General features: G+C 32.0%; 1 protein-coding gene across 2 annotated transcripts in view; it reads left to right on the plus strand.

Annotated features, from left to right (window-relative positions):
- LOC106873978 (gamma-aminobutyric acid type B receptor subunit 2) overlaps nucleotides 1-14,452 on the plus strand; it is a 1,140,241-nt gene that overhangs the window by 322,056 nt on the left and 803,733 nt on the right. The window lies entirely within an intron of this gene.

Genomic DNA, 14,452 nt, shown 5'->3' on the forward strand with positions numbered 1-14,452 from the left:
TCTTAATGTTGATTTTTTTTAATCAATAGTATCTTCGTTGATATTGAACACTTATAATTCTTTCTTGTAATACTTTTGACTACCTATTTTATGTTTTATTATTCTGTTTTTGTTTTCTTATTTTTGCATTTGCTCTTTTCTCTCTCTCTCTCTCTCTCTCTCTCTCTCTCTCTCTCTCTATATATATATATATATATATATATATATATATATATATATGTATATATATATATATATATATATATATATATATATATATATATATATATATGTCTATATATGTCTATATATATAAATGCATATACATATATGTATATATGTATATATATGTACGTATATATGTATGTATATATACATACATATATAAGTATATATATATATATATATGTACACACACGCACAGACACACACACACACATATATACATATATATATATGTATATATATATATATATATATATATATATATATATATATATGTATATATACATATATATATATATATATATATATATATATATATATATATATATATATATATATATATATATATATATATATATATATATATATATATATATATATATATATTTATATATATACATTCCGACAAATAGAGAGTAAAATATATTTTTTCATATAATATAATCTCTTTTTACATCTCTTTATTTTCGAAAGCAGCGAATTATTTGATTTTGATAAATTGTATATTGTTTTATATATTTTCTCTATTTGCATATAGTTGAAATTTCCCACCGGTAATAACATTGTATACACTAATTCTTAATACAATATTAAACTGGGTTGATTAACGGCAAAATAATTTTACATTAGATATAATTTTCCAGAATATGTTTTATATTTGGTATGTGTAGTGTACTCATTGCATTTATTTTCATGTAGCAATAAGTGCTGGATTTAGTAATTGTATAACAGCTGGAAATAAAGTTATCGTCAGGAGGATTTGAACTCAAATTACTAAGGGCTGGAACTAAGTATCATAAGGTATTTTTTCTGTCATACCCCTAAATTAAGTGCTTTGTTTCGTGCACGACCAAATCTGCTTTTCACCATACTAGCACTAAAATTTAAACTAGCAGTAGAATGCTGGTTTGAGAGTTCCAGGATTTTGAAGGAAAAGGAACTACTCTTTATCTACTATTGTTCTGAAGTCTAATTTGACCCGGAGTAGTTGCAGCACTGATGGTTCTAGATATATTCTAATAGGCATATTAAGGAGGAAACTCCAAATACAAGCTCTCAATGATTAGTGAGTGCCTTGTGAGTTAAAACCGACAGAAAATCACGTAGCACGTTCCTTCGAACTGTCAGTTGGTCTCTCTGGCACATGGCGGCAACTCAAGGAGAAAGATCCATATAAACCACTCGAGAAGTGGCAAAATAACCTCTCCGAAACTCTAATGCAATTTGCCTGATATAATACAACTTCAGTATAAAACCTAGAACTTCCTGGTCACTGCAGATATCTCTGTTGGCCTACTGAGCCAATGCCGTCAGACTTCACAGTCTAAATAATAGTTGAATTTGCGTGGATTGTCATTTTAAGACTACTAAGTATTGTCAAGAAAAAAAAAAGCCTTGCAAGGTCAAAGATCGGTTTATATGGCCATTTGAGGCCGCGCCCATCTTCATGATTTTCGTCCACGTAAAGAAACTGTCACAGCGACGACGACAACAACAACGACGACGACGACGACAACGAAGACGACGACGACCACCACTACCACCACCATCACTACCACCGCCACGTCCACCGCCACTGCCGCCGTTGTCGTCGTTGTCATCATCATCATCATCATCATCAATATTTAAGGAGTGACCTTGCTTAATTTACTTTTGTTTTTGTATCGATTTTATTTTACATATGTTTTATCGCATTCTTCTGTTCTTTAATAATTGTTCTTCTTATTCTCTTATGTCACTGGCTAACTGATTTAATGTTAATTTTTTGTTGAAATTAGTTTTCTTATTGAGTGTTCTTTAAAACTATGATCATTCATATTTTTACACTTTTCCATCAGAGCTGTATTTTTTTGTATTCTAAAGCTCAGCTTTATATTCGCACAGCTTTTAACAATTCGTTTGCAGAATACGAACTACAATCCTTCTATAATCCTGACACATATAGCTGGTATAGGTAAACATACGTTTTACGATCGTAAGAGATAGAAATAAACAATACACAAAGACACTTCGAAGATTAATCTTCTTTCTGGATTAGTGCAGATACCACATTTTTGTATTTCTATATAGAAAAATGTTTTCCCTTATGATACGTTTGTTTATCATTAGCCTTTGTTTATTAAAATATTACAAATGAGTTAATATCTATAAAGGCGACCTTCGACATATCCTATGCAGGAAGGTTTTCAACCAAATATTTATATACTATTATTCTCAATTTTATGTATACAATGATCCACTCTTGGAAAATGAATTATTTCAAGTTGTCTCGAAACATTATAAATACTTATGTTGTCAACAATACATAATATACATACGCAGATATATAATGTATGCATGCATAGAACACATAAGTATAAACACAAATATATACATATTTAGAGTTTCAATAGCAGTGTAATTATTACGGTAATATTTTGCCTCCATTTTATCGTACTATCTATATAGTAACTACCTCCAATTTTCTATTTATCAATAACACTGATTTCAAATTTTAGCACAAGGTTACAATTCCGAGTGAGTGCGTAAGTCGATCTCCTAATTCGACTCCAGTACTGAAGTGGTACTTATTTCATCAACCCCGAACAGATGAAAGACAAAGTTAAGCTCTGTGAAAACGGGCGAAATTCTTAGAGGCATTTCGTCTGTCGTGTTAACTATTCTTCCAGCTCACCGCATTATTTATCATTAATATTATTTATCATTAATATTAATTATTCTTTCGAATTATATATAGCATACTAACAGCAACCCTGTACTTTTATGTTTGGTTTATCCATCAATATAATCTTTGTCAGATGGAAAAATGACACGATAGACTATTTTTTTTTTTTGCAATGTCGAATACGACAAAATTCGATGCAAAAGGTTTGATACGATCTTTGGGATAGTTTCAATTCACGATGATCCCTTTTAATAAATTAAATGAATAAATATATATAAAGTAAACTTTGTGAATATAGCTGCCATACAGGAATACATTGTGTAAATGCACAATATTATAAAACATCATTATTGACAGTATTAGAATGTAACTTATAATTTTGTTGTCTATGTTATATATGCACACTGAATGTGTATGATATTGGTACATATAATTCTAGTAGAAACCGTCATTCCTCGTTGAAAATTAGGGGTGTGATTGTAGGGAAATTTATCAGCTATTTCTCTTACATCGAGTGACCACGATATATGGCATAAGCGACCTTCAGATTTATTAAGCACGCAGTAATCAATATCCTGCGGGATAGAATAATTACAGGCAATCCAGTTTAGTCGCAGAAATTTAATCGTCTTTAACAGCAGCAAACTGTTACGACGCACAAAGTTGGCTCAGACAATATTTCTATTCGTTAGGGAAGTATTAGTAACATTAGAAATTAATTACATTCAAATCCGATTAATAATCGCATGATAGGAAATGCAAAATTTCGGAATTTGATTTTTGCAAATAAAATTAGTTACGATTTACAAATAAAGTCATACCATGTATTTTTATTGCACTGTAGTGATTCAATCTAAAGTGTATAATAGGCATTTGCATTTTGTTAATCAAATAACATTTATAGCACAGGAAAGGGACATGAAAACCTTGAATCTTGCTTCAAGCTAGCCATGCAGCAGTTCAGGGCGTGCTGAATCATTGATAAAAACAACATAAAATAATGTTTTTAGGAACATGAGATCAAACGTGATATTTGGCCAATGAGTGAGGCTTAGTACGGTAGTTCGTTCTGCAACAAATTTACACACTGCTGTCAACTATAATACCATAACATCATAAATTTACGCACTATTGCCGTACCTTACCTCTACATATTATATACACATATGTAGCTGAATAAAAGATGGAGTCATTGACATAGCGACTCAAACATCACATGCTAGTAGCCATCAACTGAATGACTTGTACCGAACATCTGACAATTTAAAAACATCTGGGACTAAACATTAACAACAAGGATATGATGTGTATGGGTATTAATGATTGGATGCCTATTTCATTCTCAGTCTAGCTTTTAAATGCGAGGTGAATTCTCTTTTCCCTCCATCAGAGTAAATACTCTTTTTCATACACTCTTACATCATTTGTACAAAAAAATGTATATACATCGTAAATGTCGTTAATTGTAAACTACATATCTAAATTAATGCATTCCGAATTTAATCTCACTTTTATTATATGATTGAAAAATAATGATAAAATCAGTGTCGTTTTTCCTGTAACATGCACGCGTTTATTCCATGCAGAAAGCCAAAATTTGCTCTCCAGACACAAGGTCAATTTCTATCACGTCAATAGATTCCAATGTTTTCTCACAACGAATAACTTTCGAACAAATGTAGACTGTGTAATCTTTATAATTAGTAAATATCTCGCGAACTGCGAGTCGTTTGTAAATACGTGATGATATAAAGATGATATAGACAGTTTAGTAGATTTTACTTTAGTCATAATAAAGCCATGTGGCTATAGCTTTAAACTGATAGAGAACTAATAATTGAGAAACGAAATCAATGATAGAATGGCAGATAAATATTTGTATAGGATTTTTCTTTACATTCGTCTACGCAAACACACCTACACTGTCGGTCATCCAAGCACAGACACACACGCACTCACATACGCAAATATACACACTCATACACACACATTCATAAGCATATATGTATGTGCGTAGCTGTTACAAGATCATACTAGTGTTATAGTGCGACTTCTGCAAAAGCAGATGTATAGTTGATTAGTTTTTTTTGTGGAAATACATCTTGGAAGTAAATCGAGTTCATTGCATCATTGCACGTGGCAAAGAATTTAACAACAGCACTGAGACGCGTCCAAAACCATGATGCTCCCTTTAAAGTTGTATACGGAAATTTTAGCTCACGTTATTACAGAAAAGCTACTTACAATTTTGCGTTTGGAAACAGGAGGTATACAGAGGTACGTGATTGCTCCTGCCATGTGCAATTTCTTCCTTTAGGGTGTGATCTCAACGTTATGACGAAGATCGGGAAACTCATATCAAATCAAGCCTTATTGCAAAAATATGTTGCTATGGCAACTGTATATTGCAAGCTAAAATAGGTAATGAATGTTCAACGGATGTAGTATCGATGTGTGTGAGTTTAGTTTCGCGTTAGACATAACAAAAGGAAAAAAGAAAAAAAGGAGAGTACAAAAAATGCACGCACAAAATATTTTATAGTGATAACCGTTTGTGCAGCAGAAGTACTAATCTTTAGTTAAACAAGCAGTACAAAACTACAAGGCGGCCAGAGACAAAGAACATAATATCATTCTGTCCACAGCCTCCTATTCATTGTCGATTTTCATTCATACGTAATGGAAATAGACATACCGTCACGCGAGCCATATATATATATATATATATATATATATATATATATATATATATATATATATATATATATGTATATATATATATATGTATATATATATATATATATATATATATATATATATATATATATATATATATATATATATATATATATATATATATATATATATATATATAGGTGTGTGTGCGTGTGTGTGTGTGTGCATCTATATATACATTTATATATATATATATATATATATATATATATATATATATATGTATATATATATATATATATATATATATATATATATATATATATATATATGTATATATATATATATATATATATAAATATATATATATATATATATAAAGAGAGAGAGAGAGAGAGAAAATAGACAGAGAGACAGAGAGGGATGCACACACACATATATTATACATACTTGCTTATGTTGACGCAATCGGTGACACTCCTAATAGATCCGAATTTTACTGTGGATACTATTTCTCTATCATACTGAATGTTCACGAAGCACTCTTGACACGAAACAGGCTTTGGTCCCGAACAGCCCTTGAAACTCCCCAGAAAATAAAGAGCATATATCATGACATACAAACAATGTACATAAATAGAACGTAAGATTGCTAAAATTAAGTTGGAAATACAAATAAAATTCTCAGCGGATGAAAACAAAAAAGAAAACTATCTTAACCGATGTAGATGGATACCAAAAATTAAAAGAACGATTTGGACCGAACATTGACTGTTTGGGACCGGAGGTGGAGAACGATACCTTACCTTCGGTCGTCGAATACGACGACTTAGTATCTTACAAACAAAGCTCATTCTATGAGTATAATACAAGGTAAAACACTTTAAAAACCCTTAAATATAACCACGCGAGTGTTCGGCTCGAGTGTGCATTTCACCCTTCATTTTTGTATGACTTCACCTTTCATCCATTTCATGTTTTCGTCTCCACTTGTATTGTTCTGTCTGTCCTTGTGCCGTCTCTTCTGTGTTACGCCTCTATGGCGAAATAAACAAAATGTTTCAATCATCTCAAAGAGAACTATCAAAGCGGAATATTCAAGCAATGTTAGTATTCAACTTCAAGAAGCACCTAAAACAGCTGAAATTGCTCGCGATATCAACGAAATGTTTGGTGTGGAAATAACCAGTGAGTGGTTAGCTCGAAAATAATTTAAACGATTTCGCAGTGGAGACATGAGCGTAGTGGGAAACCATTACGGTCAAGTAAAGACCGTCATTGAGAAAGATCCATGTAAAACCACTCGAGAAGTGGCAAAAGAACTTCAAGTTAGCCAGAAACTTGCATGAAATCACATGCATGCGATCGGAAAATCAAAAAAGCTCGACAAATGGGTACCACACGATTTGAATGAAGAGAGAAAAAGCTGAGATATGAAATTTGCTCGTCGTTTCTTCTCCGTAACAACACCGATCCAGTTTTCGATCGTATTGTAACTAGTGATGAAAAGTGGATTCTGTACAATAATAAAAAAAAAACACGTTCTTCGCAATGGTTGGACCAAAATGAAGTACCGAAAAATCTCCCCTAAACCCGAGCTCTTCAAAAAGAAGGTTATGGTGATTGTTTGGTGGTGTACTGCAGGACCCATCCACTATAACTTCTTAAAACCCGGAAATAACATTACTGCAAAAACATATTGCCATGAAATTGCCAAAATGAACGAAAGACTGCAAATCCTCCCTCCCAGACTGTTCAACAGAAGAGGCCCAATCATTCTTCATGACATTGCTCGACCACACATTTCAAACATGATGCTCCAGAAATTGAGGGAACTGGGCTACAAAGTCCTTCCCCACTTATTCCCTAGGCTTTTCTCCAAGCGACTACCACTCTTTCAAGTATCTTGATGGTTTCTCCCGAGAGAAGGAGTTCAAAAATTAAACCGATGTTAAAAATGCGTTCAAAGAATTCATCAGCTCCAGAACACCGGATTTTATGTTACCGGGAGAAACAAACTTGTAACTCGTTGGCAAAAATGTGTTGATTGTAATGGTACTTACTTTGATGAATAAAATTTCTGCATTGTTGAAATATGTGATGAATTTCATGTTTCAAAACATTGTTTACTTTCTACTCAGCCTGATATATGAATTTTCATTACGTCGGTAATCATAAGAATCATCAAAATAAAAAATGATTGGTTAGTTAGGGATATTATGCATTAATGAAGAATTGGAATTAATTTCTATTTCAAAGAATATATATATATATATATATATATATATATATATATATATATATATATATATATATATATATATATATATATATATATATATATATATATATATATATATATACTAAAGAATGTATATATATATATATAAAGCGAAAGAGAAATAGGACAAAAATCGAAATGAAAATTAAATAAAATACTTTCTCAACAAAATGAAGCATGGTATTGCTTTTAATCATTACAATGTGCTGCAACTTGTAATACTGGTGATTTTGCGCTTTAATAATTCCGTCAAATTGCTTTCAATATTCCCAAAGCTTTCAATGCTGTTTTTACACTTTTCATTGCCTAACATTTGGGGTTTCTTTTCCTTTTTGGTACGAAGAAATATATTTTACTCCTTACTTGAATGGAAAGTGGCTGCCATTATTTCCAAAATCATACAGAAGCTGTATTTCGTCTCGCCATCCCTCTCTGTACTTAAGAAGTTTAGCTGCAATGTGGAAGGCATCTAGTTGATATTTTTTCTTAAAACCACAACTCCTTCGGTATATCACAGTAAATGAGTTATTATTGGTATAACTATGAATGTATAAACTGGGTATAGAAGCTAAAGATTTCGAAGAAGTTTGCCCATGGTTATACTCTTTTTATCTAAGTTCTGGAAACGATATTCACATCAGCAGGATAACTGATCTCCATATATTTTCTTCTCTGCCCACGCTGTCATGTTTATGCACGTATTCAATAATATGATGCTCCCTATATTTATCTAAGGACAGCTATTTTTCTCGGATGGCATTGCATAATGTTTTAGCAACAACGCCGTGTCACATTGCGAGTTGGTATCTTAATGGCATTTTTAGGAAAGATGTGACAGAATCGACATTTACATTTGTATTTTCGGGATGCAATGGTTTCACTTTGTTTTTTCTCCCTATGTGTGTAGATATGTATAATAACCAAACTCTACAACACAGTTGCTCTAGAAATGTAACTTCAGGAGATGAAAAAAAAAATGAAAGGATTTCGTTTCTGTAGTCAATGATAAATGCAAATTTCTGTATAATTTTCACTATAATGTGCAAGATATAAATATATTGTTCAATGACTAATTTACATAACAATTTTACAACAATCCGTTTTATTTGCAATAGTACGTTTTATTATCTATGTAAAGTTTTATCAATAACTCTCATGAATTCTATGACATCAAAACAACACATTAACATTTTTTTATGAAAACAGTTAAGTAAAGTTTGTATATCATATAAATTTCATGTCATATATTTTATATATTTAATGACAGTGAAATCTGTATAGACAATCTCACCGGATAAACAAGAACATTAGCTTATATCATATGAAATGTATTCTATGCACATATATCTTTATTGTGTCCAATCTCACATGAGATGTATATGAACATTGTAGAAGACACTTAACGAAACTGCTCGCAGAGGTAAGACTGAAAAACACTAGTTTGTTGAGAAAACGTTTTAACCATGGATATACTCGTGTTTTCTAAATCCAGCCACAAAATATAGAACTATATGTTATTTAAATATTATACCGAATAGAAATGAAATATTTATAAATATTAAATATTAATAAGAAAGTCAATACATATGATTATTTTGAAATAATTTAATATGGACGTTTCGGTTCTGCATAATATACTATAATAGGAAATGCAACCATTACCTGAGACATTCTTCAGTTAATTTTTTTCGAATAATGAAGTGTGTATTACGCAATTGATGCTGTTCGTATTTTATATGTTACATATTAGGCAGACAGAAATGTACGTATTATATGATTTCAAAATATCGCTGTTTGGTTATGCGACTCGATGCCAGTACAAACTAATCGTTCCAAACCTCACTTATGCAGATACTCTTACGATGATTTGGAGTAGTGTGTTATATTTGAGTCCAGTTGAACATTTTTGTACCTTGACGAATCTTAGCGTAACACGAAATATATACATATTCATACATACACACATACATACATATAAATCTGCATAAACTGGGATTTTCACAAAGACAGGTCGATTGGCATACATTACAAGTGCAATCTGTAAGTGGAACGATAAAAATACGCAAGGATTTTCTGAAGTTCCAAATGTGAATTTGTCTATGTTAACTACATCCCAAAGATGAAGCTTTTATCTTGGTTGGAAAGCAGCTTCCTCCTCAGCGGAAGATTTGCACTGATCGAAAGTACATACATGCATACATACATACATACATACATGCATACATACATACAAATATACATGCATACATACATACAAACATACATGCATACATACATACAAAATATACATACATAATACATACATACATACATACATACATACATACATACATACAGAGAGACAGACAAATACATATAAAGGCGCAATCAAGGCCGTATGGTAAGAGGTTTGCTGACGAAATACATGGATCCAAGCCCATTCCTAGTGCTGCGTGGTAGCTTGGGTAGGTGTCTTGTACTATGAGTGGATTTAGCAGACGGAAACTGAGAGGAACCCGTCGTGTCTAAGTGCGTGTGTGTGTGTATGTGTGTGTGTATGTATGTATGTGTGTTTGTGTCTGTGTTTGTCCCGAACCACCTCTTGACAATCCGTGCTGATGTGTTTACGTTGCCCTAACTTAGCTATCTGACAAAAGTGTCGATGGAATAAGTACCAAGCTTAAAAATAAAATAAGTTGGATTAAAAATAAGTGCTGTCCCAGTATGGCCGCTATTCTAATAAGTGAAACAAGTAACAGGTAAAAAAATGGCACGTATGTGTGTGTCTACATGTGTTTGTGTGAGTGTGTCTGTGCTTATGTGTGCTTATGAGGGTGTGTATATATACATATGTATATATATATATATATATATATATATATATATATATATATATATATATATATATATATATATATATATATATATATATATACATATATACATATATATATATATATATATATATATATATATATATATATATATATATATATATATGTATATATATATATATACATGTATACATATACATACATACATGTAAACACACACGCACGCACACAAACACACACACACGCACACACAGACACACGTACACATACACACACGCACACACAGACACAGACACACACACACACACACACACACACATACACACACAAACGCATATATGTATATAAAGGTAGAAAAAAATTACAGTTCGCAGTTATTCCATTTACAACAGGCATTAAGATGTACAGAGACAGTAAACTATTATGCACGCCTGTTGAGAATAGATGTTTGGACTCATGGAAACAATGCCTAGAGCGCTTAAGCGTTCGTCTACTTGAAAACAAGAACGCAGACATTTACAATAATACTTAAAAGCAAATTAAATAGTCGTACATTTATTATTGTTTATACGTTACGCTCTTTTTTGTTTGTCTGTTACAGTTTCTGTACATTTGCTACTGCTGCTTCTGTTATTATCGTCTCCGATGTTAATTTTGATTAGTTCTACTTTAGCCTTCATCGAACATATATCTGGGAAATGTCATTCCAGTTGCAGACATCTACATTTTTGCTGAGGCAATGTATCTAAGAATATGATATACAACATTTTTATCTCTTTAAATAAAAGTAGGCATGATTGCAGCGAAATTTAACTAATTTTAGCTGATTTGAAGTAAATAGAAACGCTTCGTTGTTTGTTTAATCAAATTAAGTGGCTCAGGATGTAATTCGCCACTACATCATAGAAGCTATACGGTATCCTTATAAAAAGAATATAATTGACGTTATTTTGGATTAGTATTTGTTTTGCTTGTTAGGAAAAATGTTGTTATAAATATAATTTGGAAAGTTTTCAAGAAAATAGGTGCAAAAAATTCAAAGAGATATACAAATGAAACGAGCAAAGTGAAAAAAAATGAAATAAAATTATTTAACATAATTATTAACATCTGGGTTTATTTGTTTACATTATTGAAACGCATGTTCTCTATATATTAACGAAATAATGAAGGATGATAATTTTTCAACTTAACATTGCTATAAATTCACAAATATCCTTCTCTTTATTTTCATCCTCTTCCTTTTCGTCGTTATCTTCATCAAGGTCATTTTAGATTAATGTAAGAACGTAAGTTGTCTACATTAATTTTTCTGAAGTGCTCTGTTCAGTGAGTGTCTTTTCCTTACCATTTCTGTTAGTTACCAGATGTTCTAAATATTTGCTATTCCTCTTCCTTCTAAATCAATTGATCCTTGGATGTCCTACGTTCATTTTCTCTCCTGCATCTGTTCCAAGACACCCTTGCCAACTATTCCTCTTGTACTGTATGTAGTATAGCCTACTTATGACACATATAAGCAGACGTATTAGTAATAATATAAAACTTGAGTGCATGTGTTTATATATGTTCTTGTATTAGTTCACATAACAGTTCGTTCGCTGAATCCAATTGGTTAATCGACATTTCAGACATTAATGATAGTAAATTACACCGATATGCACTGTACGATTTGATAAGATGGAGAAGAAATTAGGAAACAAAGAAACTTATCTTCAATGAGAGACACTTAAAGACTTTAAATCAACGTCACTTTCAGAATTAATTGCCAGTGTAATGATAGCGTCTACCAAATGTAAAGCCTCTACTAAAGTTATAAGTGGAAAGTTTGTTCTTTCAGACTGCATTCATACATTCGGTCAAGTCAATATATGATGATTTATAAAAAAATATATGTATATATAACTATTCAACTCTTTCGCTCTCCTCCACTATCTCTATCTTTGTATATATGCATAAACATATTTACATATATTTGTGGTGAACTCTGTATGTGTATGTGTATGATTGTATTCTGTAGTTACGAAATCTTGTTATATCACCTATTTTAGCCAGCCTTCTTTAGTGAAGGCTGAGATCCAAGCAGCCAATAAAATAATCATTCAATTTTAGATTCACGGAGTCCACTTCCCAACAAATGTTACAAATTTTACTTATCTAGCTGCAATAATTTTCACGTTAGCTTCTATTTTAACTATCAATTGTTCTGTATTCCATCATGTCTGGGTTAACAATGTATTTTGGGCTGTAAATATCAAGCAGGAAATATTAAGAATATATGTTCTTTTATTAAACATTGAATTACTTTTGATATATTTTTATATGAAGAAAATACATCTTTTAATAAAGAGAAAATTTGTCTTGATAGTTTCGTAATGTGTTATGCAAAAGAAGTCTATCTATACAATAAGAACAGTGTTGAAAGAGGATATTGCATCTGTTGTTCCTATCTTCAACGGTATTTACCGCAAATTCATTGGGCATTTAATACACATGGTGATTACCGTCAGTGTAATATGTTAACTTATAATTCAAAAATTCACATTTAGTGAACGGTACTGTATAATTGTCAACTGCCCTTCTCCGTTCTTGAGATGATTTGATGATTATTGCCATCCCATAGTCTCACAACGGCAACATACGTTTAAAAATTATATAAATTTAAGATGGTACAGGAAACGAGCCTCATTAAACAAAGTAGTAACCAAAGTCAGCAAATGTCCTAAACAAATGATACAGCATTCAATTTCAAAGAAACCAATTTTCTTCTTCTTCTTCTTCTTCTTCTTCTTCTTCTTCTTCTTCTTCTTCTTCTTCTTCTTCTTCTTCTCCTTCTTCTTCTCTTCCTCCGTCCTCTTCTCCTCCTCCTCCTCCTCCTTCTTCTCCCCCTCTTCCTCCTCGTACTTCTTCTTTACCTCCTCCTCCTCCCCATCCTCCCCTTTCTTCTCTTCCTCTTTCTTCCCCTTCTCCTTCTTACCAGTTATGTAAGTTGACTCATCCAGAGACCTCAAGGCACATCACGTTAGAAGTTCTGGTTGTTATGATTAGGGTCCCATACTTTGGGTTTTGCACAGAGCATTGTTCTAGATAATGTCTGTTAAAACAAAAGAAACTTTAGAAGTTTGTTTAAAAACTAATTCGGATTATAAGATAGTGTGATGTTAAGTTGACAGTAAAAGGCGTTTGCAATTATGTGCATTTAAATGTACTTTTGACTATGTTTACAAGTTAAAATGTTTTGGGGATTACGTAGACAATATTTTTCGTAGGATATGAGCAGTTCCCACGAGCACAATTTTTTGAATTTTCTCCGATTTTGGATTTCACGACATTTGAGACAGTTAGCAATACGACCATTTTGCTATCATTCCTACGACAACAGGCATTGTTTTAGTCTTGACCCTTTACATTTGTTCCAATTTATATTTCAAGGTTTTATGCTTTTTTCAGTTTTTGGTAGGTCTTGCCAGAATAACAATTGGGAGAGACATATTGATGAGGTTGCATGATTTTTGTCTGACATCTTTCAATACGTCTGGCCTATTTGCATCTTCTTTCTGTCAGTTATAACTGTGAAACTTTCAAAGGGGTGAGATGTGATCATTTTCAAGCACTGGCGGTAGTTTGTTTTGACACCAGCTTGACTTTTTATCATGGAACCGGTCCAAGTCTTTGCAAATTACCTAGCGAATATACTGTGCTGCTCTATCATGCCTGTTGAGATACTCTGTCGGCGCAAGAAGGCTGCATATGGAAACAAAAGAATCGATGGTTTCATTTTTGTTTTTAAATACACGGCATATTGGGCTACTG

This window comes from Octopus bimaculoides, chromosome 7, assembly GCF_046866305.1.
Source record: "Octopus bimaculoides isolate indiv1 chromosome 7, ASM4686630v1, whole genome shotgun sequence".
NCBI classification, from domain to species: Eukaryota; Metazoa; Mollusca; class Cephalopoda; order Octopoda; family Octopodidae; genus Octopus; species Octopus bimaculoides.